Source organism: Cornus florida, unplaced genomic scaffold (genome assembly GCF_030987335.1).
Source record: "Cornus florida cultivar Cherokee Brave unplaced genomic scaffold, ASM3098733v1 CherokeeBrave_3.0.0_Hap2_Chr08, whole genome shotgun sequence".
Lineage (NCBI taxonomy): Eukaryota > Viridiplantae > Streptophyta > Magnoliopsida > Cornales > Cornaceae > Cornus > Cornus florida.
Window position 1 is genome coordinate 43,594,991 of NW_026775578.1, and position 23,373 is coordinate 43,618,363.

General features: G+C 40.9%; 1 pseudogene; it reads right to left on the minus strand.

Moving 5' to 3' along the window:
• Positions 1-2,446: 2,446 nt before the first annotated feature.
• Positions 2,447-2,545, minus strand: LOC132272065 (small nucleolar RNA R71; annotated as a pseudogene).
• Positions 2,546-23,373: the final 20,828 nt, after the last annotated feature.

Below are 23,373 nucleotides of genomic sequence, written 5' to 3' on the forward strand. Positions count from 1 at the left end.
CCAATCATTAGAGGATTATTGGTGTATGAGCCCAGCTCATTTGGGGTGATTTTTGACCTATCTATATAAGGAACATGAGCCACTTTTGGGGGATATACTTTGATACACATTCTTAGAAAAGAAATACTTAGTGAGGAAGCAAAGAAGAGGAGGAGGCTAGAGACACCATTGGAGACTTTTTATCAACCAAGGAACAGATTTCTTCCATGGAGCTTGCCCTTGAGGGTTGGAGGACATTATCCATGAGTGGCTAGACGTCCTCTTGGGGCTAGAGTTAGCTCTAAACATGCTTTCTACTTCTTAATTTATGTATTTTTGAGGGGATTTGTATTGTGATTCATGTCTTGACACTTTTATATATATAGATCTTGTTTATTCAATGATTTATATTGTTTAATGCTTCCAATTGATTGTTTCATTCTATCCATATGTCTATGTATGCTAGAATAGATGTTCATGTGTTTGTCTCTATTTCTTGTGTTATTGATGCATGTCTATGTGTATTGATGCTATAGATCTAGAGTTTGTCAAGACATAGTGCTTAATGGCATGTTCTTGTGGTTTATTTGATGGTTCATACTCATTTCTTGATGGATTGTACCTCTCCCTTATTTTAATTAGTTTAATTTCATGTCATTAGCTTAGTTGTAGTGTAGTTGTTAAATGGGCGGACAATCCATGCTTGTTGTTAATGTTCCATACTTATAAAAGCAAGTAACATATATCTCTAACCTTGTGATGTGTTTGGATTGTGAGCTTAAAAAAAAGATTAATGGCTTAATTTGATATGTTGTGCTATCTACCATGTTGTTTAGACAATATATGCTTAATTTGTCATCCATGCTTATTGAAACAACCACATACACACTATATGTTGCAATACATGTTTTTCCCCTCATTAATCATTCATTAAAGGTGTAGAAAAGCTATGCTTAGTGGTGATCTCTAAACCCCAAGATCTCTATCTCTTTTATTCTCTCTATTGCATTATTGTTTACCTTAGTTTAATTTGCATCTAGTGTAATCCAACCAACCAACCACTACTTTGATCACTTGACCTACTAACCTTAATTTTGATTCCTCAACCTAGTACGACACCTCAATCCCTTGGGACGATCCCTACTTGCCCTAGTTATATTTTTAGTGAAAGGTAGTAGTGGTAATTTCTAAATATAAAACTTGGCCACATTGCATAAACTTTGGGTTTGAACTGATGACACAGCAAGTTTTTGGCGCCGTTACCGGAGATTGATTAATTGGCAACGTCGTATTTATGGAATCAATTAGGAATTAGTACTCTTTTGATCGTGTCTTTACTTGTTTTCAATTTTTGTTACTTATTGTGTTTGTTCTTGATTGACAAGGAGCATTGGGCTAAGAAAGTGAGCAAAGGAGTATTCTAAGCAAAGGACCTAAGCAAGCAAGGAAAAATGCTAAAAATCTAAAAATTGCTAAGCTAAAAGCTAAAAATTTGGAGTTGAAGTGCTAAAGGACCTTTGTAAGCTTTTTCTTACTCAAACCCTTAGTTAAATTGTCGGCCCGCGTGAAAGCTTATAATTCAATTCTTAGATAAATCATGAGCCTGCGTGGAGGCAATTTACTTTTCTTGCATATTGTTGTTAAAGCATGGGAGTATGAGAACATTGTATGTGGAGGAAGTTTGTTGATTATTGACTTGTTGTGAAGGTGACGTGTTTGTCATTATTTCTTGTTGTGTTGCATTGTGCAAGCATGGTCGTAGATCAGTGAGACTCACTCTTGTCCCTTTAAATTTTCATCTTGAATCCATTGTTCGACCCTAGGGGAAGAGGTAGTTTTAGTCAATCCATTTCATCAATGGAAGGACACAATGAGGACCATGTGGAGGACCTTGGTCACATAGATCAACAAGGCATCCTCCACCCCAATGTGGATCATGATAACATGCAAGTTCCATTAGGCATGCCAAGGCCATTTGATCATCCACCACAACAACAAAACCAAGTTCCATTGGGAATGCCAAGGCCAATCTATGCTCCACCACCTCCCATCATTCAAGGCAATCAAGGTGCCCATGTTGCACCTCCAATTGCTAATCCTTCCCTTGCTTTAAGAGATCACTATGTGCCTAATGAATATAATGTACCCACATGCATTTAATTGCCACCATTTAGAGCACACCACTATGAGATCAAGCCACAAACCATTCAAATGCTTCCCAACTATCATGGACTTCCAAGTGAGAACCTTACAAGCATTTGGATGAGTTTTTTAAAGTATATTCTACTGTAAAATATACGGACATGCCGGAAGAGGTCTTAAGGTTGAAACTTTTTCCATTCGCCCTTAAAGATAAGGCAAAATATTGGTTTAACAATCTTAGGCCTTTTTCAATAACTTCTTAGGCAAAAATGCAACAAAAGTTCTTGAAGAAGTACTATCCGGTTTCTAAGACCAATGCCATGAGAACTTCAATTAGGGAATTTTCATATGGGGATGGGGAAACATTTCATGAGGCATGGGAACGCTTTAATGAATTACTTAGGAAGTGTCCACATCATGACATGCCCAAATGGCAATTAGTTTAATATTTCTTTGAGAGCTTATCGGATAATTACAAGGGCATGGTTCATGCTTCCATGGGTGGCTCTTACATTGATAGGCATGAGGATGATGTGTGGTATCTTTATGAGAGCATGAGTGAAAATTCTTTGCATCGTACTTTATCTTCGAAGAATGGTAGATATTCTAGTGGTAGGAAGAGTGTTGGCTTACATCAAGTCGACCACTCCAATGAAATTGCCACCGAAATGAAATCATTATCTCAAAGGTTTGATCAATTTTTGATCAACCAAAACTCGGCGAATCAAGTATCTTCCTTCCCTAACCATTCTCATCATGCATCTAATAAGACATGTATGACTTGTTCAAGTGTTTTACATTCTACTTCCAATTGTCCCCATGGACATGTGCAAAGTGAGCATTATGAACAAGCAAATGTTGTTTTTGCTAATCAAGGGAACAACCCTTATGGCAATCATTACAATCTTAGTTGGAGGAATCACCCGAATTTCTCTTGGAAAAGCCAAGGGGAAGGCTCAAACCCTTCCCAGGTGGTTTTCAAGGGAAATACATTCCACCTCCACTACAAGGCCAGGGTTCCCAAGGTTTTAGATCATCATACCAATCACAAGGAAACCAATTTTTAAATTCTCATTTTCCCAATCAATCATATTCCCAAGGAAATGTTAGAAGTCCCGCTTTTGAAGAGAAAGTTTTGACCGCTTTGGGCACTTTAGAGGCAAACACACAATTGCTTTATTCTCATTCTCAATCTATTGCAAAGCTAGAAACCCAAGTAGGGCAAATAGCTAGTACTTTGAATGCTAGAGAGAAAGGGAAAATGCCTTTGAATGCCCCACAAAAGCAACAATGTGTTGTGAGACTCATTCCTCATCAGAATGTCACACAATAGAACATGTCAATGCGGTGACTACCTTGAGAAATGGAAAGATTGTGGACAACCAAGTGGGTATGTCCAATGAAGAGAGTAAACCGGTGCAACCACAAGTTAACACTCGTCCCGTTTCATATCATATTCCTCCTTTATTGCATGTGCATGACCATATAAATGAGAATGTATTGAAAAGTGATTTTGAAAAGAGAAATTTACAAAATGATTTGAAAACTTCTTGTGTTGAAGAGACTTCAAAGAAAATTTCTGAAAAGGTTTTTGAACCAAAAGTTTCATTTCCGGATGCCTTAAAAGGATCCATTTCAAATGACGAGCAAAAGACCAAAGTAAATGAAATCATGGAAGTGTTTAGGCAAGTGAAAGTTAATCTTCCACTTTTGGATGCAATCAAGCAAATTATGGCTTATACCAAATTCTTGAAAGACTTGTGCACCCAAAAGAGGAAGAACAAAAGCCAAGCACCTAGAAAAGTGGTCTTAATCGAGCAAGTAAGCTCAATTTTGCAGCATAACACTCTTCCAAAGTTTAAGGACCCCGGTTCACCTATTACTTCATGCATCATTGGTGATCATATCATTAATCGGGCTCTTCTTAACCTAGGAGCAAGTGTTAATCTTCTTCCATACTCGGTATATGTTAAATTAGGCTTAGGAGACTTGAAACCGACATCGATAGTTTTACAACTTGCCGACCGATCAATCAAAAAGCCTAGGGGTATCATTGAGGATGTCTTGATTAAAATTGATAAATTCTTATTTCTCTTTGATTTTGTTGTCATTGACACGGAACCGGTTCCAAATCCTAAGAGCCAAATTCCCGTTATCCTTGGCCATCATTTCTTGGCAATCGCGAATGCCAACATTAATTATAGGATGGGGATAATGAAGATCTCATTTGGCCACATGTAGGTAAAGTTGAATATTTTTAATCCAACCCCCAATTCATTTGACAAGCATGAAGAGATTAATGTTGTAGAGAAATGTCATGACCTCAAAAATGAAGGAATTGAGTTTTTGTGTGAGACCAAAGTTTCAAAAAGTCCATCTTCAACCTTGAAACCAAAGAAAGTTGTTTCAAAATCTTGTTTTGAAAGGGCGTGGAAGCCCAAAGATTGTCTTGACCAAGGACCGAAAACATCTTTTGAGCTTAATCCAACAAGTTCCTTAAAGAACCATTTGTTGTGTGGAGTTCAAAACACTTATCACCCCATTAAGGAAGGGATGCACTACAAGATGTTTGAGCCAGGCTAAAAGAGCCCAACGTCTTGCTACAGACGTTAAAGACTAGCAAGACATTTCGTAGGGTGTCACAACCCTATTCCTCCCTCATTTCTATCTTTAATTTCATTTCTTGCGAAGTTTAGATATTAGCTTTGGGTCATATGCATTGCTAGGAACTGTGATTTGGACTGCATGCACTTTTATGTTGAAATTGAGCATTTTGCATAAGTTCAATCAATCTCCAAGGAGGATTCGATCGATCGAACTTCGACCTGCATCAAACACTTAGAAAATTTTCGACCTGCATTCGACCTACATCCAAATCACCTCTTTGTCCCATCGATCGAATTTGTTCTCAGATTGATCATAAGTCCTTAGATCGATCCAAACTTTAAGTTCGATCGATCTTGAATTCCAACACTTAGAAAAATTTTGAATCCAAAAACTTGCATATTTCAGCTCTCTGTCAGATCGATCAAACATTTTGTTCAGATTGATCTCTATTCTTCGTCTCAATATCTTTTGGAACAATTTGCTGCTTGCCACCTTTTGCTGCAATACATGTCATCCATTAGAACATTTTGTTCAGATTAATCAATTAAAACATTTTGCTGCTTGCCACTTTTGGCTTTATTTGCTTCCTTCTTTCTCCACTTTGCTCCTTTCTTTATTTAATCCCAGAATTGCTTCAATTAAGCTCTTATTTGGCTAAGTTAGTTTAAATACGCACTTTTCAGTGCTTATCACACCCCAAAACTTAAATATTGCTAGTCCCTAGCAATGAACTAGAAAGTAAAGGAATGAAATAAACAACTATACGAGTATGAATCTAGAAAATAATAAATGGATAACGCTACTTTCGTTGGGAACACGATTGCACTTAGCATATGCAACAAGCCTTTTAAACCCCTAGGTTATCCTTAGTGGACGAGTGAAGTCTCGTGAGGGTTTCCAGAAATGGTACCTACAAACATTAAGCTCATTCTTTCAAAAGAGGTACCAATATTGCAAACAAGCATTGGGAGAAAACTACCTCAAGTATCTAATTTTTCAACCCTTTCTAAGCAATCTCCCAAAATTTCAACATCAAGCAAGCAAGTATGATCCTCCACACATCAAGAAAATGATCATGCAAATCAAAACAACTCTAGAATCCTTTTGAGAGGACCGGCATCAAATGTGTTGCTATCTAAGCCAACTAAAGAATTAATCATATCCTTAAAGAATTAATCATATCCTTACCCTCAAACTAGTACACAAATCTAGTACCGATCATCAAGACAAAAATTGGACCTTTTATTAGAGCTTTATTCATCTAGGTGCGCTTATTCTTTTCACTCGATTTTTATTTTATTTTTTTACTTTTTATTTTTTATTTTTTATTTTATTAAGGATCAAAGATGGAAGTATAGTGCAATGTGTTGATCTATTAAGCTTTCTAGCGATTCATGAGGTCGAGCGTTAGGTCAACGACTCCCAAACTAGACGGCTTTAGGGCATTAGGCATTCAAATACCCCTACGGACTTACAAGCTCAAATCAACTAGGCTACAAATCAAGACAACAACCATCTAATCATTTCATACTTCTCACCTTTTGGGAGAAGTCCTCACTTTTTTATTGCTTTTGCTTTTTTTTTTTTTTTTTTGGAATTCAATTATTAACCTAGATTTGGGCCCTCCACCTTTCGGCGTGAGAAGTTCAGTGCTTGATGAGGCTAGAATCCCGGCTACTTAGTGAAAAGGGGTTGTTATCCACCTTTATCAAGAATGAAAGCTTTCAATGCACTACTAGCTCAATTGGGATATAACCAATTCAGTAATTAACAAAGTATGTACCCCACACAGGAATGCTAGTGTGCGCCGGTGCTAGTGTAGAATCCTAGAATGAATCTCAAAATAATCACAAAATCAAGATGATGTGGACCACAAGTGCAAACATGATATCAATTTTTTGAAAAATTTACTCCTAAATGGCATTCATAAGGCATACAAGGAGTATTGGACTCTTAAGTCAAGCACTTTTTAAATTTTAAGCAATATAGTCCTTAAAAGATCAAAATCATAACTAGATATTGACCAATCATAGAAATATCCCTCAAATACACAAGTCATGCTAAAAATTTGAATTTAAAACTAACAATGTAAAGCACCATTCCCCCCAAACTTAAATTGCACAATGTCCTCAATGTGCAAAGAGAACAAAGGAAAGAGTATACCAGTGCAACTAAGCAAGAATGATCGAGACTGAAGTATCCGAAGTGGGTGGCATTGCCCCCCCCCCCCCCCCCCCCCAAACTTGGGATGAACCGTGGTCCTGAAAATTGGCACTTGGATAAACTTATCAGATAACAAAATGGGATAATCAGTGCACAGTGGACATGCAAGTATAAATGGGATAAATAGATAAAGAAATAAAAGAGGTATAAAGGTGGTCTTGGAAATTGGGTAGCACTCTCTCACTGAAGTTGATAAGCGCCGAATATTGTATATTCAAGCGCCCTAAATTACATTAACAAAGTCCAGTTATTAATTATTTTATGTAGATTAACTCCATTTGCATGTTTTTATGCATTTTCCGGTTAAAGTGCAAAAAGGAAGCAAAAATGATGCCTTGTGGAATTTTGAACAAAAAGGATGCCATTTCTAAATTTCTGGCAGCAGTGATCCTGACTTTTGTCACCATTTTCGACCTAGCAAACTCAAGAACTAGACTTCTATCATAACATGAAAGATTTATATCTCTGAATCAGCTTTCCAAATTTTCAAGTGGTTCATCATTCGGAGTTCGGAGCAGAGAGTTATGATCTTCGTAACAGAGGTGCGCAGAACTGCCTGGCAGCACTAAAGTACTGCATTTCTCCCCATTTTCGACCAACCAGACTTGAGAATTGGGTCTTCATCAAAACATGAAGTTTTTAAATCACTGAATCAGCTCTCCAAATATTTAAACAGATCATCATTCGGAGTTCGGGGTACAAAGTTATAGCAGTTTTACCAAAGTGGGTCAGCGCTAAGCAAGAAGAGCATGTTGCACATTGAACAAATTTAGAGTGCTCGAGACCACTTTTCGAGTGCTCGAAAATCAGGCAGATTGCACTCGGAAATGGCTCAATTTCAACCACTTGCACATTGGTTTCCTCAATGCCATCTTCCCTCTTTATGAAGTGGTTGGAGGTGTTCCTTAGAGGAGAGAGAGAGGGTGTGTTGGAGAATAAAAAGCTACCAAGGGCCACACATTATTTATCTTTGATCTTGAGCAAGATAGAGGAGAGAGAAGAGAGCAAGAAGGTCCGTTCTTGTCCAAATTTGATCTTGAGCAACAAGGTCGATGGAGACAAAAGTGAGGAAGTTTCTCCTTTGAAAAATCCAAATTCAAGCTCTTCTAATCCAAATTCTTGTCCAAATACCATTCACGGAAATCCCACACATGTCACCCCAAATGTGGAAACTACTTATGAGCCAAAAGCTCCGTTTCCTCAACGTCTTCAAGAGTCGACACATTTTGGGAACAAGAATTGTAAAATTCAAGACATGTGGGAAGTTTTCAAGCAAGTGAAGATTAACTTGCCCCTCTTGGACGCTATCAAGCAAATCCCTCCCTACGCAAAATTTCTCAAAGATTTGTGCACTCAAAAGCGCACTTCTAAAAATCATTTGCCAAAAAAAGTGAGGTTGACTGAAAATGTTAGTGCTATCATTCAGCACAGCACTCCCCCGAAGTATAAGGATCCGGGTGCCCCCACAATCTCGTGCGTCATTGGTGACAGCAAAATCGAGAGGGCCCTCCTTGACTTAGGAGCTAGTGTGAATTTAATTCCATACTCAGTCTACCTACAACTTAGTTTGGGAGATCTTAAGCCGACTTCCGTGGTTTTGCAACTTGCTGATAGATCGGTCAAGCATCCACGAGGTATTCTCGAGGACGTTATCATCAAAGTGGACAAATTCTACTTCTCGGTAGATTTTGTAGTTCTTGATACGGAACCAGTGCATGACCCAAAAAAGCACATTCCCATGATCCTTGGTAGGCCATTTTTAGCCACGGCTAATGCATCAATTAATTGCCGAACCGGGGTGATGGACATTGCTTTTGGAAACATACAAGTCAAACTCCACATCTTTCATGCAACTCAACATCCCTCCAATAAGGATGATTGTTTTCTTGTGGATGTCATTGATGAAGTGGTCGAAGAATCTCTCCCCTTCATTCTAAGCAAAGATCCTCTTGAAACTTGCATGTCCCATTTTGACTTCTAAAACTTTGATGTTGATCAAGCCATTCAAGAAGTCAGTTCCTTTCTTGATATTAATGCTATCATGGATGTACCTCCTTGGAAAATTCCAAAAGAACCACTTCCCCAACTTTCCACCACTCCTCCGGTCCCATCATTGTTATCTCCGCCACAACTTGAGCTTAAGCCGCTCCCGGCCCATCTCAAGTATGTGTTCCTTGGTCCAAAGCAAACCCTTCCGGTCATTATTGCCTCGGACCTTTAAAAAGACCAAGAGACCAACCTTTTAGCGGTGCTCCAAGAGCATAAAGAAGCTATTGGTTGGACAGTGGCAGATTTGAAAGGAATTGACCCCTACATTTGTATGCATCGCATTCATATGGAGGATGACGCAAAGCCTACTAGAGAGGTCTAGCGCCGGTTAAATCCGAACATGAAGGAAGTGGTCATGAAAGAGGTGATCAAATTGCTAGATGCGGGAATCATCTATCCTATCTCTGATAGCAAGTGGGTGAGCCCCACACAAGTTGTCCCCAAGAAATCCGGGCTCACCGTTGTTGAAAATTCAGCGGACGAGCTCGTGCCACAACGAACCACCACCGGGTGGCGTGTGTGCATTGACTATTGTAAACTCAACTCATCAACTAGGAAGGATCATTTCCCACTCCCATTTATTGATCAAATCCTAGAAAGGTTAGCCGGCCAAAGCTTCTATTGTTTTCTTGATGGTTATTCCGGCTATAACCAAGTGGCAATCGCCCCCCAAGATCAAGAGAAAACAACATTCACATGTCCCTTTGGTACTTTTGCCTATCGACGCATGCCTTTTGGTCTATGCAATGCACCGGCAACGTTCCAAAGGTGCATGATGTCCATATTCTCCGATATGGTTGAAAGGTTCTTGGAAGTTTTCATGGACGATTTTTACGTATTTGGCTCCTCCTTTGACTCGTGTCTCAAAAATTTATCTCTTGTGCTCTAAAGATGTAAAGAGACGAATCTCATTCTAAGTTGGGAGAAAAGCCACTTTATGGTCCAAGAAGGCATTGTTTTAGGACATGTCATTTCTAAGCGGGGAATCGAGGTAGACAAGGCAAAAGTTGAGTTAATCTCTAATCTTCCTCCTCCGAATTCCGTCCGTCAAATCCGTTCTTTTCTTGGCCATGCCGGATTCTATCGTCGCTTCATCAAAGATTTTAGCAAAATCTCACGGCCCTTATGTAATCTCTTAGCTAAGGATGTTCCGTTCAATTTTGATGACACTTGCATGGAAGCTTTCATCAAACTTCGCATTCTCCTCTCCTCCGCCCCAATCATGAAACCCCCTAATTGGTCTCTTCCCTTTGAGATCATGTGTGATGCATCCGACTATGCATTAGGGGCGGTTTTGGGCCAACGTGTGGATAAACTTCCGCATGTCATTTATTATGCTAGCAAAACTCTCTGCGATGCCCAATTGAACTACACCACCACTGAAAAAGAATTGCTAGCTGTGGTGTATGCCTTGGATAAATTTCGCTCTTATCTTCTTGGCTCCAAGGTCATCGTCTTTTCAGATCATGCCGCTCTTAGGCATTTGTTAGCGAAAAAAGAGACAAAACCCCGCTTAATTCGATGGATCCTCTTACTTCAAGAGTTTGACATTGACATCCGGGACAAAAAAGGGACCGACAATGTTGTCGCCGATCATCTCTCTTGCTTACTTATTGAGAAATCTTCAGAATTTGCAGCCATCCGTGATTCCTTTCCGGATGAGCAACTTCTTCAAGTTTCACATTTTACTCTTCCATGGTTTGCGGATATTGTCAATTATCTTGCGGTTGGCAAAATTCCAGCTCATTGGTCCAAACAAGAGAGGGACCGGTTTTTCTCCCAAGTCAAGCATTTCTTTTGGGAAGATCCGGAACTATTCAAGTATTGCCCGGACCAAATCATCCGGCGATGTATTCCTGAAACCGAGGCCACAAGCATTTTAAATTTTTGCCATACTCTTGCTTGTGGAGGCCATTTCAGTGCCAAAAAGACCGCTAACAAAGTCCTTCAAAGCGGATTCTTTTGGCTTACCTTGTTCCGGGATGCATACAATTTTTGCAAATCGTGTGAACGATGTCAAAAACTTGGATCCATGTCCCGAAGAGACATGATGCCCCTCACCAACATTTTAATTGTTGAAATTTTTGATGTGTGGGGGATTGACTTCATGGGACCATTTCCATCTTCTTATGGCTATGAGTACATCCTTGTAGCGGTGGATTATGTGTCTAAATGGGTTGAAGCCGAGGCTACCAAAACCAATGATCATAAAGTCGTGATCCATTTCATTCAGTCTCATATCTTTAGTCGTTTTGGTACGCCCCGAGCAATCATTAGTGATGGCGGATCTCATTTCCGAAATCGTTATCTAAAATCCGTCCTTACTAGGTATTCCGTCATTCATAAGGTTGCTACACCTTACCACCCTCAAACGAGTGGTCAAGTAGAGATTTCTAACCGGGAGATTAAGCACATTTTGGAAAAAACGGTTAGACCGGACCGCAAAGATTGGTCCGTAAGGCTAAACGATGCGCTTTGGGCTTACCGGACAGCTTATAAGACACCCATTGGCATGTCACCATATCGACTTGTCTTTGGCAAAGCATGTCATCTCCCGGTAGAATTAGAGCACCGTGTTTATTGGGCCATAAAAAGGTTCAATTTTGATCTCAAACAAGCCGGCTCTAATCGTGCGTTGCAATTAAATGAACTTGAGGAATTGCGTAATGACGCGTATGAAAGCGCAAAAATTTACAAGGCAAAGACTAAAGCTTTTCATGACAAACATATTGTCAAAAAGTCTTTTGCCCCGGGACAAAAGGTCTGGCTTTTCAATTCCCGCTTGAAACTCTTTCTCGGTAAACTCCGGTCAAGATGGGATGGTCCATACATTGTCACTACCGTCTTTCCTCATGGAGCAATCGAACTTCATGATCCTGCAAGTGGATCACTCTTCAAGGTAAATGGCCAAAGGCTTAAGCCTTGCATTGACGGCACAATTCTAACCCGAAAAGTTGAGGAAGTCCTCTTGACGGATCCAATTTATGAGGATTAGTGCCTGCTCTAGCTTGGTCTAGCTATCGACATTAAATTTAGCAAAGCAAGGGAATAAATTCTTTCGATGTTCCAAGCTTCCTTCTCTTTGAAATTGCTCGTGCCTTGCAAAATTTTCTGGGAAACGGTTTAGAAAAGCCAAAAATCTGAATTTTCTTAGACCTTCTCAACTCTAATTTTCATTCCCGGAAGTCTTCATCGCTTTCTAGCAATTTCATTAGATTTTTCAAATGCGACTCATGTGCATATTTTCTCATTTTTACTAAAAATTTTGAAAATTTTCTCAAAATTCTTCATGCCTTTGAGATGTTTAAAAAGTTGAAAAATTGCAAGGTTTCAAAACAAAACTTTCAAAATTTCCCATGCATTGGAATGGAATGAATTTGCAAGTTTAAAATTTTCTCCGGAAATTTCATTCATGCATTGTGTGATGTTCTGAAAGTTGGCAATTTTTCCATGCATTAGAAATTGCAAAGTTTGAAAAAAAAAAAAAAAAAAAAAACAAACAAAATGCATGCATTCCATACATTTCTATATTGCATGCCTTCTTTCATATCCGAGCCATTGTGGGTTGCATGCATTCCTTCATCTTGCTTGCATGGCCTCACATTGCCACATTCATTTTCCATGTTGCCTTATTTTGAATAATGATGCCCCCTGTCAACTAACCTCTTCTCATAATGTTGCTCACATTGCAATTTCCATCTCCATGTTGCCTAATGAGCTTACTGCCTTCATTTAGAGCACTCTAGCTTCCTATTTAGATTGCTCCAAATTTTCAGCCCAGCATCTCGCAGCTATTGCCATGGATTCGAGCACTCGAAGACTGGATTTCGAGTGCTCGAAGCTGAAACCCAAAGCTGCTGAGTGCTCGCAACTACCACACCTCTAACACCCCTCTCAGCATCACACCATGCCACCTCACACCTCAACTCCCATGCATGCCCCTGCAAATCAACCTCCCACTCATCCCCAAACCATGCATGCACTCTCTCCATGCATACCTCTCGGCATCATCCTCAACCCATCTCTTCCTCATCCCTCACGGCAACCCACACCCCAACCTCCAACCCAGCAACCATCTTCCCTTCTTTCTCTCTCACTAACAAACCAACAACTATCCAACCCCAACACAAGCCAACTTCCCAACATAAACAACCCACACCACCCCACCATTCCAAACCAACCAACCACCCTCCACTCTCATCCACTTCCCCAAACCATCTTCTTCTTTCTCCCACCCCCAAGCTCACCACCCTCTCGGCACTTCCACAAACCCACCACACTCACTCTACCTCTCTCTTCAATATCACAAACCATACACCATCCCCACAATTAACTTCCTGCATGCATCAACCTCAACTCACCCTCAACCCCATCAACCATGCATGCATGCATGCCAGCCACCCACAAACCAACTAACCAACCTCCCAACCTCACCCCCTCAAGCCACCTCACCTCTCAGCCACCATGGAGGTGCATGCATGCATGCAAGCCCCATGCATGCATCCACCACCTTTCTTCCTCCAGCAGCCAACCTCCTTAACTTCTCCAAACCTCTCTCTATCTCGGCATCCAACCCTCATACCCACTTCCACCCTCCCATGCTCGAACCTCCTCTCAACCCCAACCCACACCACCTCCAACACCAAAACCCCACCTCCACTCTCAGCCACCCTGCAGCCATGCATGTCACAACCATGCACCCCACACCATACTAACCATCTCCACAACAAGCCCACCACCCCAACCCAAACCCACCCCTCTCTGCCGATTTCCAGAGCACTCGAACCCAAGCTTCGAGTGCTCGCCATTGCCCGGGCTCTCTCAGCCAAACCAGCCGAGGCCACTGCCCCCATTTCGAGCACTCGAAGGCACCCTTCGAGTGCTCGAACCAAGCCTCTCTCTCCCTCCCTTTTAAAACCATAGCCACACCAATCTCACTCAACCTCACCTCCCCTCCTCGGCTGCCAACTCCCTCTCCTCCACCATCAACCCAACCTGCTGCAACACCGCCACACCCTTCCTCAAGCTTCACCAACTTCTCACTCCCTCTCGGTCTCTCTCTCATCAACCCACCCTCTTCCCAAACCATCATTCCCTCGACCTTAAACCTTCATCTCTCTCGCACCAACTCCACAACCAAACCACCCTCAAACCTCACCACCCCATGCACACCCAACTTCACCTCCTCCACCTTTTTCCCCACTCTCCTCTAACCCAAGCACCCTCACCCACCTCCCACCCATCCCCACCACTTCTCCCACGCACAAAGGGCCTTTGGTTCTCCATTGTGGGGTAAGTTTCTTCCTTCTCTTTCTCTTTCACATTTTTGGTATCAATGGAGGATGGGCTTGCATGCAATGGAGATTTGTGATTGTTTGGGAGTTATTATTACCATTGCAGGGCCAAAATTTTTTGGGTTTCATCCTCCACCCCACTCATTTTCACCTTCTCCTTTTTGTGGTGCACGCCAGGTGTTCGCTGAAATTCCTCAACCAAGTCCACCTCTCTAAATGTCTCGTGCCGGTCCTTCTCGCCCTCCTCGACCCTCTTCGGGTGCCCGTGCTGTCACTCGTGAGCGACCACGCGATCCTTGGGATCGCAAACACCTCAACTACGAACTCTCATTTCCGCTCACAGATGCCTTTGACATTCTACCCACAACTTCGTGGGCTGTAGCCGAATTGGCTAACCGGCGTCTGCAGCACATTTGCACACCCCTTGCCAGGGTTGCCTACCCCCGTGTAGTGCGCCTCTTCTACCAGAATCTCCAATGCCCTGAAGAGCCACCCATTTCTCTCACTACCTCCATTGATGGCACCACCTATGCTTTCACTATGACTGACATCATTCAGGTTTCTGGTTGCCCCATTGAGTGCCCCGATGACATTGTCAATCGTGAAAATCTCCCTTTATATGAGGAGCCGGATACATTAACTGTGGAGCAGATTGCCGCTGCCATTTGCACTATTGACGATCCTACTAGGCCCCGGTCTTTTATCCGCAAAACCAATCTTCTGGAACGACTATGGTTCATTGACACTGTCTTCAAGCACAATGTCTGCCCTTTGGTGCATAGCACCGAGCGTCGGGGCCTCCTTCTGCAAGCCTTATATGCCATGGACCAAGGCCAATGGTTCTCCATCCCAGAGCTCATTTGGACCACATTTATGAAGTTTTGGCATGATGCTCATAATGCACGGGTTCCGCGAGTTGAAAATCGGAAATTGCCTTTGCCGTTTTTCATCACTCGGCTCCTTCAGCACAAGGGTTTCGTTGTTCCTCCCCATGAACCAAAAGGCGAAAAAATTAAAATTTTTACCCAGCGCCGGTGGATCAATGTTCTGAGCCATTCTAGTACCCCTCCGCCTCTTGTCCCCCTGTTCATCCACGCTCCACCTCCTCCTCCTTCTGAGGCTGTTTCCACTGCCGCAGCCGCTGCAAGGGTAGAGCCTCCGGTCGACTCTCACCAGGACTAGGCTTTCATCCGGGCTTCCATTGCCGGTATTCATGAGTGACTAGATCGTTTTGAGAATTCTTTGTCCGCGTGCACTCAGACTCTGTGTGAGACTTCTTCACGTGCTGAAGAAGATCGTCGTCTTGTTGCTGAAGACCACCGTGTCGCTGCTGAGGACCGTTGTTTGGCTTCCGCTGAACGGCGTAAGACTCAATCTCTCCTCCATTCCATCCTCGCCCGTTTACCTTCTAGACAGTAGCTTGTTGCGAGTGTGGACCTTATCTTTTTGTTTCATATGTAACTATTTCTCTTGTATCTTTTGTTTTCCTTTTGAACTGTAAGAATTTGCTATGTATAGGTTGCTCTAGTCGATATGATCCCTGTACAACTCTTTTTGTCATCATGTAAACTCTTTTTGCAATGCAAATTCTTTCTGTTCTGTTAACTTTCGCTACATTTTTTTTTCTGTATTTATGCTTGTGCTATTAATGCTGTTTGTGGTTGTTTCTTTTTGTTCTTCATGTTGCTCTCCAGGTTGCGCAGTCCAATTCAAGTTTGGGGGTTTTTGTCTCAAAATGCCGTTTCCTCCCCCTGGGTATTGTTGTTCCTTTTATACTCTTTGTCATTTTTGTCTCTAACTTGCATCCATGTCCCACATTGAGGACACTGTGTAGTTTAAGTTTGGGGGTGCATCAAAGCATTCTTGGCATATTTTTGGTTTCATAATTTTTGCTAAGCAATGATAGTATAGCTTGACACTTGTCGGAGATGAAACATATGTTTAATACCTTGTGTATAGAAACAATTGAAATTTTTGAAAATAAAGAAAAATTTGAGTTGAAATGATCATGTAGATTCAAATTAGTCTGTATAAATGTTTCAATTAGATTCTTGCTGGATTTACATTCTTATAAGCTTCACAATGCACAGATGCACATTGGAAACTTAACTGTGAGGCATGCAGCTTGATCAACCTTGACCTTGGCCTAGTTAATCTGATTTGATGAACCTGATAGATGAATATCTTTGGCATGATTTAAGTTTAAAAAAAAAAATGAAAAATGCCCAGTTGACGTTCGTAGCCTTTCCAACTCGAGCTATTAAGCCCTTTGGAGTGTCTCTACACTTAACACCCTAAAGCCGTTTGGTTTGGGAGTTGTTGGCCTAACGCTTGCTACAAGGGTTGGTTAGAAAGCTTAAAGGACATAAACATTGCACGGTCATTCAAAAAAAATTGTAATAAACATGGTTAGCTAGAGTTCGTAGCCTTTCCAACTTGAGCTATTAAGTCCTTTGGAGTGTCTCTACACTTAACACCCTAAAGCCGTCTGGTTTGGGAGTTGTTGGCCTAACGCTTGCTACAAGGGTTGGTTAGAAAGCTTAAGGGACTTTAGCATTGCACAACCATTCTATGTTTCGCTTATGAGTTGAAATAAATTGTTAACAAGCAACAAAAGTTGTCTTGAAAATAAAATCATGCCTTAGGGACTTCATGTAAAAGGGAATTCATTGATTTGAAAACTTGTGCCTTGGAATTGGAAAAGAAAGTAAAAGCCGCATGTTGAGAATCCAATTCACTTTCACTGGAGTTTGAGTTATTTCCATTTAAGAGATGACAATTGAATTATTTATATGGACTATGATGTTGATGCATGCATGTTGAAATGGTTTTTCCCATTTTTTGTATCAATGCTTCATATATGCAAAGTAGTTTTCCCAATGACCCCATCTCCAGTTTTTATCTGTTTCAAGTTGTATTTGAGCTATGTATCTATCTCATTTTACCATGGACGATATTTTTGTAGTAGCATACCCATGGTTGTCTTTTCATTATGTTTTTCATTGTAGTTTTGCTAAGGGACTAGCAAAATGTAAGTTTGGGGGTGTGATAAGCGCCGAATATTGTATATTCAAGCACCCTAAATTACATTAACAAAGTCCAGTTATTAATTATTTTATGTAGATTAACTCCATTTGCATGTTTTTATGCATTTTCAGGTTAAAGTGCAAAAAGGAAGCAAAAATGATGCCTTGTGGAATTTTGAACAAAAAGGATGCCATTTCTGAATTTCTGGCAGCAGTGATCCTGACTTTTGTCGCCATTTTCGACCTAGTAAACTCAAGAACTAGACTTCCATCATAACATGAAAGATTTAGATCTCTGAATCAGCTTTCCAAATCTTCAAGTGGTTCATCATTCGGAGTTCGGAGTAGAGAGTTATGATCTTCGTAATAGAGGTGCGCAGAACTGCCTGGCAGCACTGAAGTACTGCCTTTCTCCCCATTTTCGGCCAACCAGACTTGAGAATTGGGTCTTTATCAAAACATGAAGTTTTTAAAGCACTGAATCAGCTCTCCAAATCTTCAAACAGATCATCATTCGGAGTTCGGGGCACAAAGTTATAGCAGTTTTACCAAAGTGGGTCAGCGCTGAGCAAGAAGAGCATGTTGCACATTGCACTAATTTAGAGTGCTCGAGACCACTTTTCGAGTGCCCGAAAATCAGGCAGATTGCACTCGGAAATGGCTCAATTTCAGCCACTTGCACATTGGTTTCCTCAATGCCATCTTCCCTCTTTATGAAGTGGTTGGAGGTGTTCCTTGGAGGAGAGAGAGAGGGTGTGTTAGAGAATAAAAAGCTACCAAGGGCCACACATTATTTATCTTTGATCTTGAGCAAGATAGAGGAGAGAGAAGAGAGCAAGAAGAAGGGTGTTCTTGAGTGCTACAGTAGGAGCTCAAAAATGGAGATGGAGTCTTCTTCTTCCTCTTCCATTTTTGTATCCATGGATAACTAAACCTCCATTTAGGGAGGTGATGAAACTCCTCCTTGTAAGCATGTCTAGTTTTTGATTTATTTTGGGGAATGAAATGTGTATATGACTAGTTCCATAATCTAGAGCATGTTACATAATGTAATGGATGTTTTAATGTTCTAAAGATCATGTTACATTAAATACTCTTGTCTTAGATGATTTAATCTCATGGTTGTATGGCTTGTAGTTTCATAGTGACAATGGAGCTAAGACTATGGAATGGTTTTAATGGCATGATTTTGAGTAGCTTGTTAATTCATTGCTTAAGAATTTCTTTTGATGAATTAACCTTGTGACTTGTTATCATGTGCTCTCATCAATTGGTTACTTGTTTGACAATCTCTAGCTTAGTGAGCATGTTGAGGATTGCACCATAGTTTAGGTAATTTAAGCATGTGGAGCTTTGATAGGTTGTTCTTACATTTTAATTAATTGAATTTCTTGAAGATGATATAGTAGTCATGAATTGCTATTCATCAAGGTCATTTCTACATTAATTCCCCAAATCAATCATATAATTAGCTTGTGTAGAGGTTTGGAGTGGATTCACTTCCCTAGACTTCCTTCTCTAAATCTTCTCTTTCAATCTCCTTCAATTTATTGTTGTATGCATTCTGAATTTGTAGTTAAGTGACAACAAACACAACCTCTATGAACACCCCTTCATCATCCTAAGAATGACTCTAAACACTTAGGTTGCCTTAGACTAGCGCAGTCCTAGTGGTTCGACTTACCCGACCAATAGCCCTATTTTACAATGATTCGTGCTATTGCGAAGGTTGATGTTTAGTTGATCAACCGATCAGAAGTCACTGTGATGCACCTAATAGAGTCAAACATACAGATATAAGAATACAATCATATAACATCCATAGCAAAAATAGATATATATAAAACGAATAAAGTGCATGTACAACAAAAATATCAAAGCCGACAAACCGGCTGTAAAAATAATACAGTGATAATAGTAAAGTATCAAAAGGAGAGAGGGATCATAAGATAGAAAAGACTGGGAGCTCAGGAAGATAAGGTAGGACAGGCAGGTCTGGCTCCGCGGATGTCTCTGGATAAATCTCTAAACATGGTTGCGACATCCGCGGGAAGGCAGCAAACTCAGCTCTGTGGGCTGTGAGGTTAGCTCGGATGGTAACAACAACATCCTCAAGCGTCTGCAGACGTACTCTAAAGCCGGGGGTCATATCTGAAGTCATTGGGATGTACCTGATAAATGGAGTCAATCACAGATTAATGTATCAATATAAAATCCAGATATCCAAAAATATCATGCATAAAATAAAATAAAATAAAAAATAATGTACAACACATTACAGTATCAGGGCCAACAGACTGGCTGCAAAAATATCAAAACAGTAGCAATGTAATAATAATGTATCACATATATATCAAATAAAAGAGAGGTAAAAAGAACAGGCAGAGGAGGTAGGGCGAACGGGGCGTGATCCCCGGATATCTCTAGATATGTCACACAGCGCAGCTAAGACATCTATACGGAGAGTAAAAATGTCTGCTCTGAGAGAGATTACTGCATCCTCCAGAGATTGGATACGCTCTCCTAAGCCGGGTGTTGGAACTGGAGCCTCAGGAATAACTGGATCATAAAACTGTGGTACATCCTGAGTCTACTCCTGGGAATGAAGTGGCGACCCAACTAGAAAGTGATGTGGTAGCTCCTTTGCCAGAGGCTACTGCTCTAAGTCTATCTCCATATGTACTGCAGTCACCGATGCATCTACTAGATCGTCCGCTGCTGCTGCTGCTACCGCCATCTCCACCTCCTCAGCCTCTGCAGCCTCCTCTACTGCTAAGATAGCGTCCTCCTCCAAGCTCTTGATAAGAGCATTGTAGCTCTTGTTCCAGTTCTTTTTGCCATAGTGGCAAGCCCCTGACTCAGAACGTTCCTGTGGATGGAAAGGGTAGCTTTGGTCCCAGAGGATCTGAGTAATAAGATGAGCAAAGAGGAGATACTTAGCCCGCTTGGGCTTGGCCTTGCTAATATAATCTGTGTATAGCTTCATCATGACACTCCAGTAGAGTGCTAAAATGAAGAACCAGTGCCCGGTGTAGAAAGCATAAAGGGCTGCCAAAAAATCAGAGCGTCTCTAGATCTTATGCTCTGCCATAAACACATTTCGGTACAAGACCGAATAGAAAAACCATAGGTCATCTGGCAGATAAGTCCGGGTGGCGAAAGTCTCGCCAGCTACATAATGGCCAGTGAGGGCAATGGCCATGTCTGCATCAGAAGGCCTCCTCAGAATAGGATAATCAAGCCCTAGAGGGCAGACATGTGGGCATCGAGAAGAAGTGGCCAAAATGTCGACGGTGATGATGATAGGGTGGCCATCAATAGTAGTCCGCAGCTCTGACAGATTACTGGGGGCCGGCCGAAGATTCTGGAAGAACATCCAAACAAGCCATGGGAAAACTAGATAAGTAACTAGCGCCAAAATGGTTAGAATGCCACGCCGCTCAATGTGTAAATCGCCGGAGGCTTCGCAGGAGGTTAGGAAAATGGGTTGCAGTGGTGGGAGGCAATGAGGGTTGAGATCAATGTGTAAATCGATCAAATGACCCTAGGGTTTCTATTTTTAAAAATGATTCCCGATATGTTCGATTGATCATGAAAAATTTCAGATCGATCAAACATAGATCGATCTTTAAAAACACAGATCGATCTAAGCTCAAAACGACACAATATTTTTGAATTTTTTTTTATAAATAAATCAAAATTTAAAAGGGCGGTCAAAGTTAAAGTCAATAAATGGACACAGATTGATCATTCCAAGATCAATCTGGAAGATACTTTGATCAATCAAATAGGTGAAAACCTGCAGACAAGTCCGATCAATACACAGAGAGGCCTTTTTCATGGGTTTCAGAAATTTTTCTAAGTATGGAATGAAGATCGATTTGAGGAAAACTTTGATCGATCTTGGAGCACTCAAATCAATCTGAACTAAACTTCGCTCGATACACAGAGAGCTGAAATATGCAGGAAATTCTCGATCGATGAGACTGAGAGATGATTGGATGCAGAGATGATGTTCGATCGATCGAACCTCTTTAAAGATTGATCGAACAAATGCAAAATGCCTATTTTTAGAATGGAAGTGCATGCATTCTCAATCACAGTTCCTAGCAATATGTATAAACCCAGAATATATCTAGACGACGCAAGAAATGAAAGGTAAAATAGAAATGAGGGAGGAATAGGGTTGTAAACCCTACGAAGCATTGCTAGTCTTTAATGTCTTTAGCAAGACGTTGGGTTCTTTTAGCTCGGATCAAATATCTTGTTATGCATCCCCTCCTTGACAGGTTGAATAGATTTCTGAATCCCCCCCAACAAATGGTTCTCTAGAGAACTTGTTGGATTTAATTCAAAAGACATTGATGGTCCTTGGTCTATGCAACTCTTGGGCTTCCATGCCATTGGAACACTTGGTTTCATAACAACTTTCCTTGAATTCTTGTTTGAAGATGGACTCTTAGAACTTCCACTTCCAAGCAAAGACTCAATTTTATCAAGTTCATTTTCAAGACACCTTTCTATAACACACATTTCTTCGTGCTTGTCTATCGAATTCGGGGTTGGATTAAAAATGTTCAACTTCACTTTCATGTGACCAAATGAGATTTTTATTATCCCCGTCCTATAATTAATGTTGGCATTTATGGTTGCCAAGAAAGGACGGCCAAGGATAACGGGAATTTGGCTCTTGGGATTCGGAACCGGTTCCGTGTCTATGACAACGAAATCAACGAGGAAGAAGAACTTATCAATCTTAATCAAAACATCCTCAATGATACCCCGGGGTTTTTTGATGGATCAGTCGGCAAGTTGTAAAACCATCAACGTCGGTTTTAAGTCTCTTAAGCCCAATTTGACATATACTGAATATAGAAGAAGGTTAATACTTGCTCCTAAGTCTAGAAGAGCCCGATTAATGACATGGTCACCAATAATGCAAGAAGTAGTAGGTGAACTGGGGTTCCTTAAACTTTGGGAGAGTGTTATCTTGCAAAATAGAGCTCACTTGCTAGGTCAATACCACTTTCCTTGGTTCTTGGCTTTTGTTCTTCCTCTTTTGGGTGCAAAGATTTTTCAAAAATTTGGCATAAGCCGGAATTTGGTTAATTGCATCCAAAAGCAGAAGATTGATCTTCATTTCCATAAACACATCAATGATTTTATTAGTCTTGGTCTTTTGTTTGTCAAGAGAAATGGATCCTTTCAAGGCATCCGGAAATGGAGCTTTAGGCTCAAAAGCTTTTGCAAAATTTTTCTTTGAAAAATCTTCAACACAAGAAGTTTTTAAACTGTCACAAGAATTTTTCAAATCCTCTTTCAAAACTTTGTTCAAATCATTTCCATTACTTTTTCAACAAAGGGGTTATGCACATGCAATGAAGGAGGAGTAGGATGTCGAATGGGAAGGGTGTCAACTTTTGGTTGCACCGGTTCACTCTCTTCATTAGACATAGTCACTTGGTTGTCCACAATTCTCCCATTTCTCAAGGTTGTCACCGCATTGACATGTTCGATTGTGTGACCTTCCGATGAGGAATGAGTCTTCACAACATATTGTTGCTTTGGTGGTGCATTCAAAGGCATCTTCCTTTTCTCTCTACCATTTAAAGTACTAGCTATTTGCCCAACTTAGGTTTCTAGCTTAGCAATGGATTGGGAATGGGAATGAAGCAATTGAGTGTTCGCCTCTAGAGTACCTAGAGCGGTCAACACTTTCTCTTTAAAAGTGGGACTCCTAGAATTTCCTTGGGAATACGATAATTGGTTAGGGAAATGAGAATTAGAGAATTGATTTCCATGTGATGATTGAAAAGGAAATCTAAAACCTTGGGAACCTTGGCTTTGCATTGAAGGTGGAACATACTTGTTTTGAAAACCACCTTGGGGAGGGTTTGAGTCTTCCCCTTGGCTTTTCCAAGAGAAGTTTGGATGGTTCCTCTAACTTGAATTGTAATGAGTGGCATAGGGATTATTCCCTTGGTTGACAAATATAGCATTAACTTGCTCAAGGTTTTCACTTAGCACATGTCCATGGGGACAATTGGAAGTAG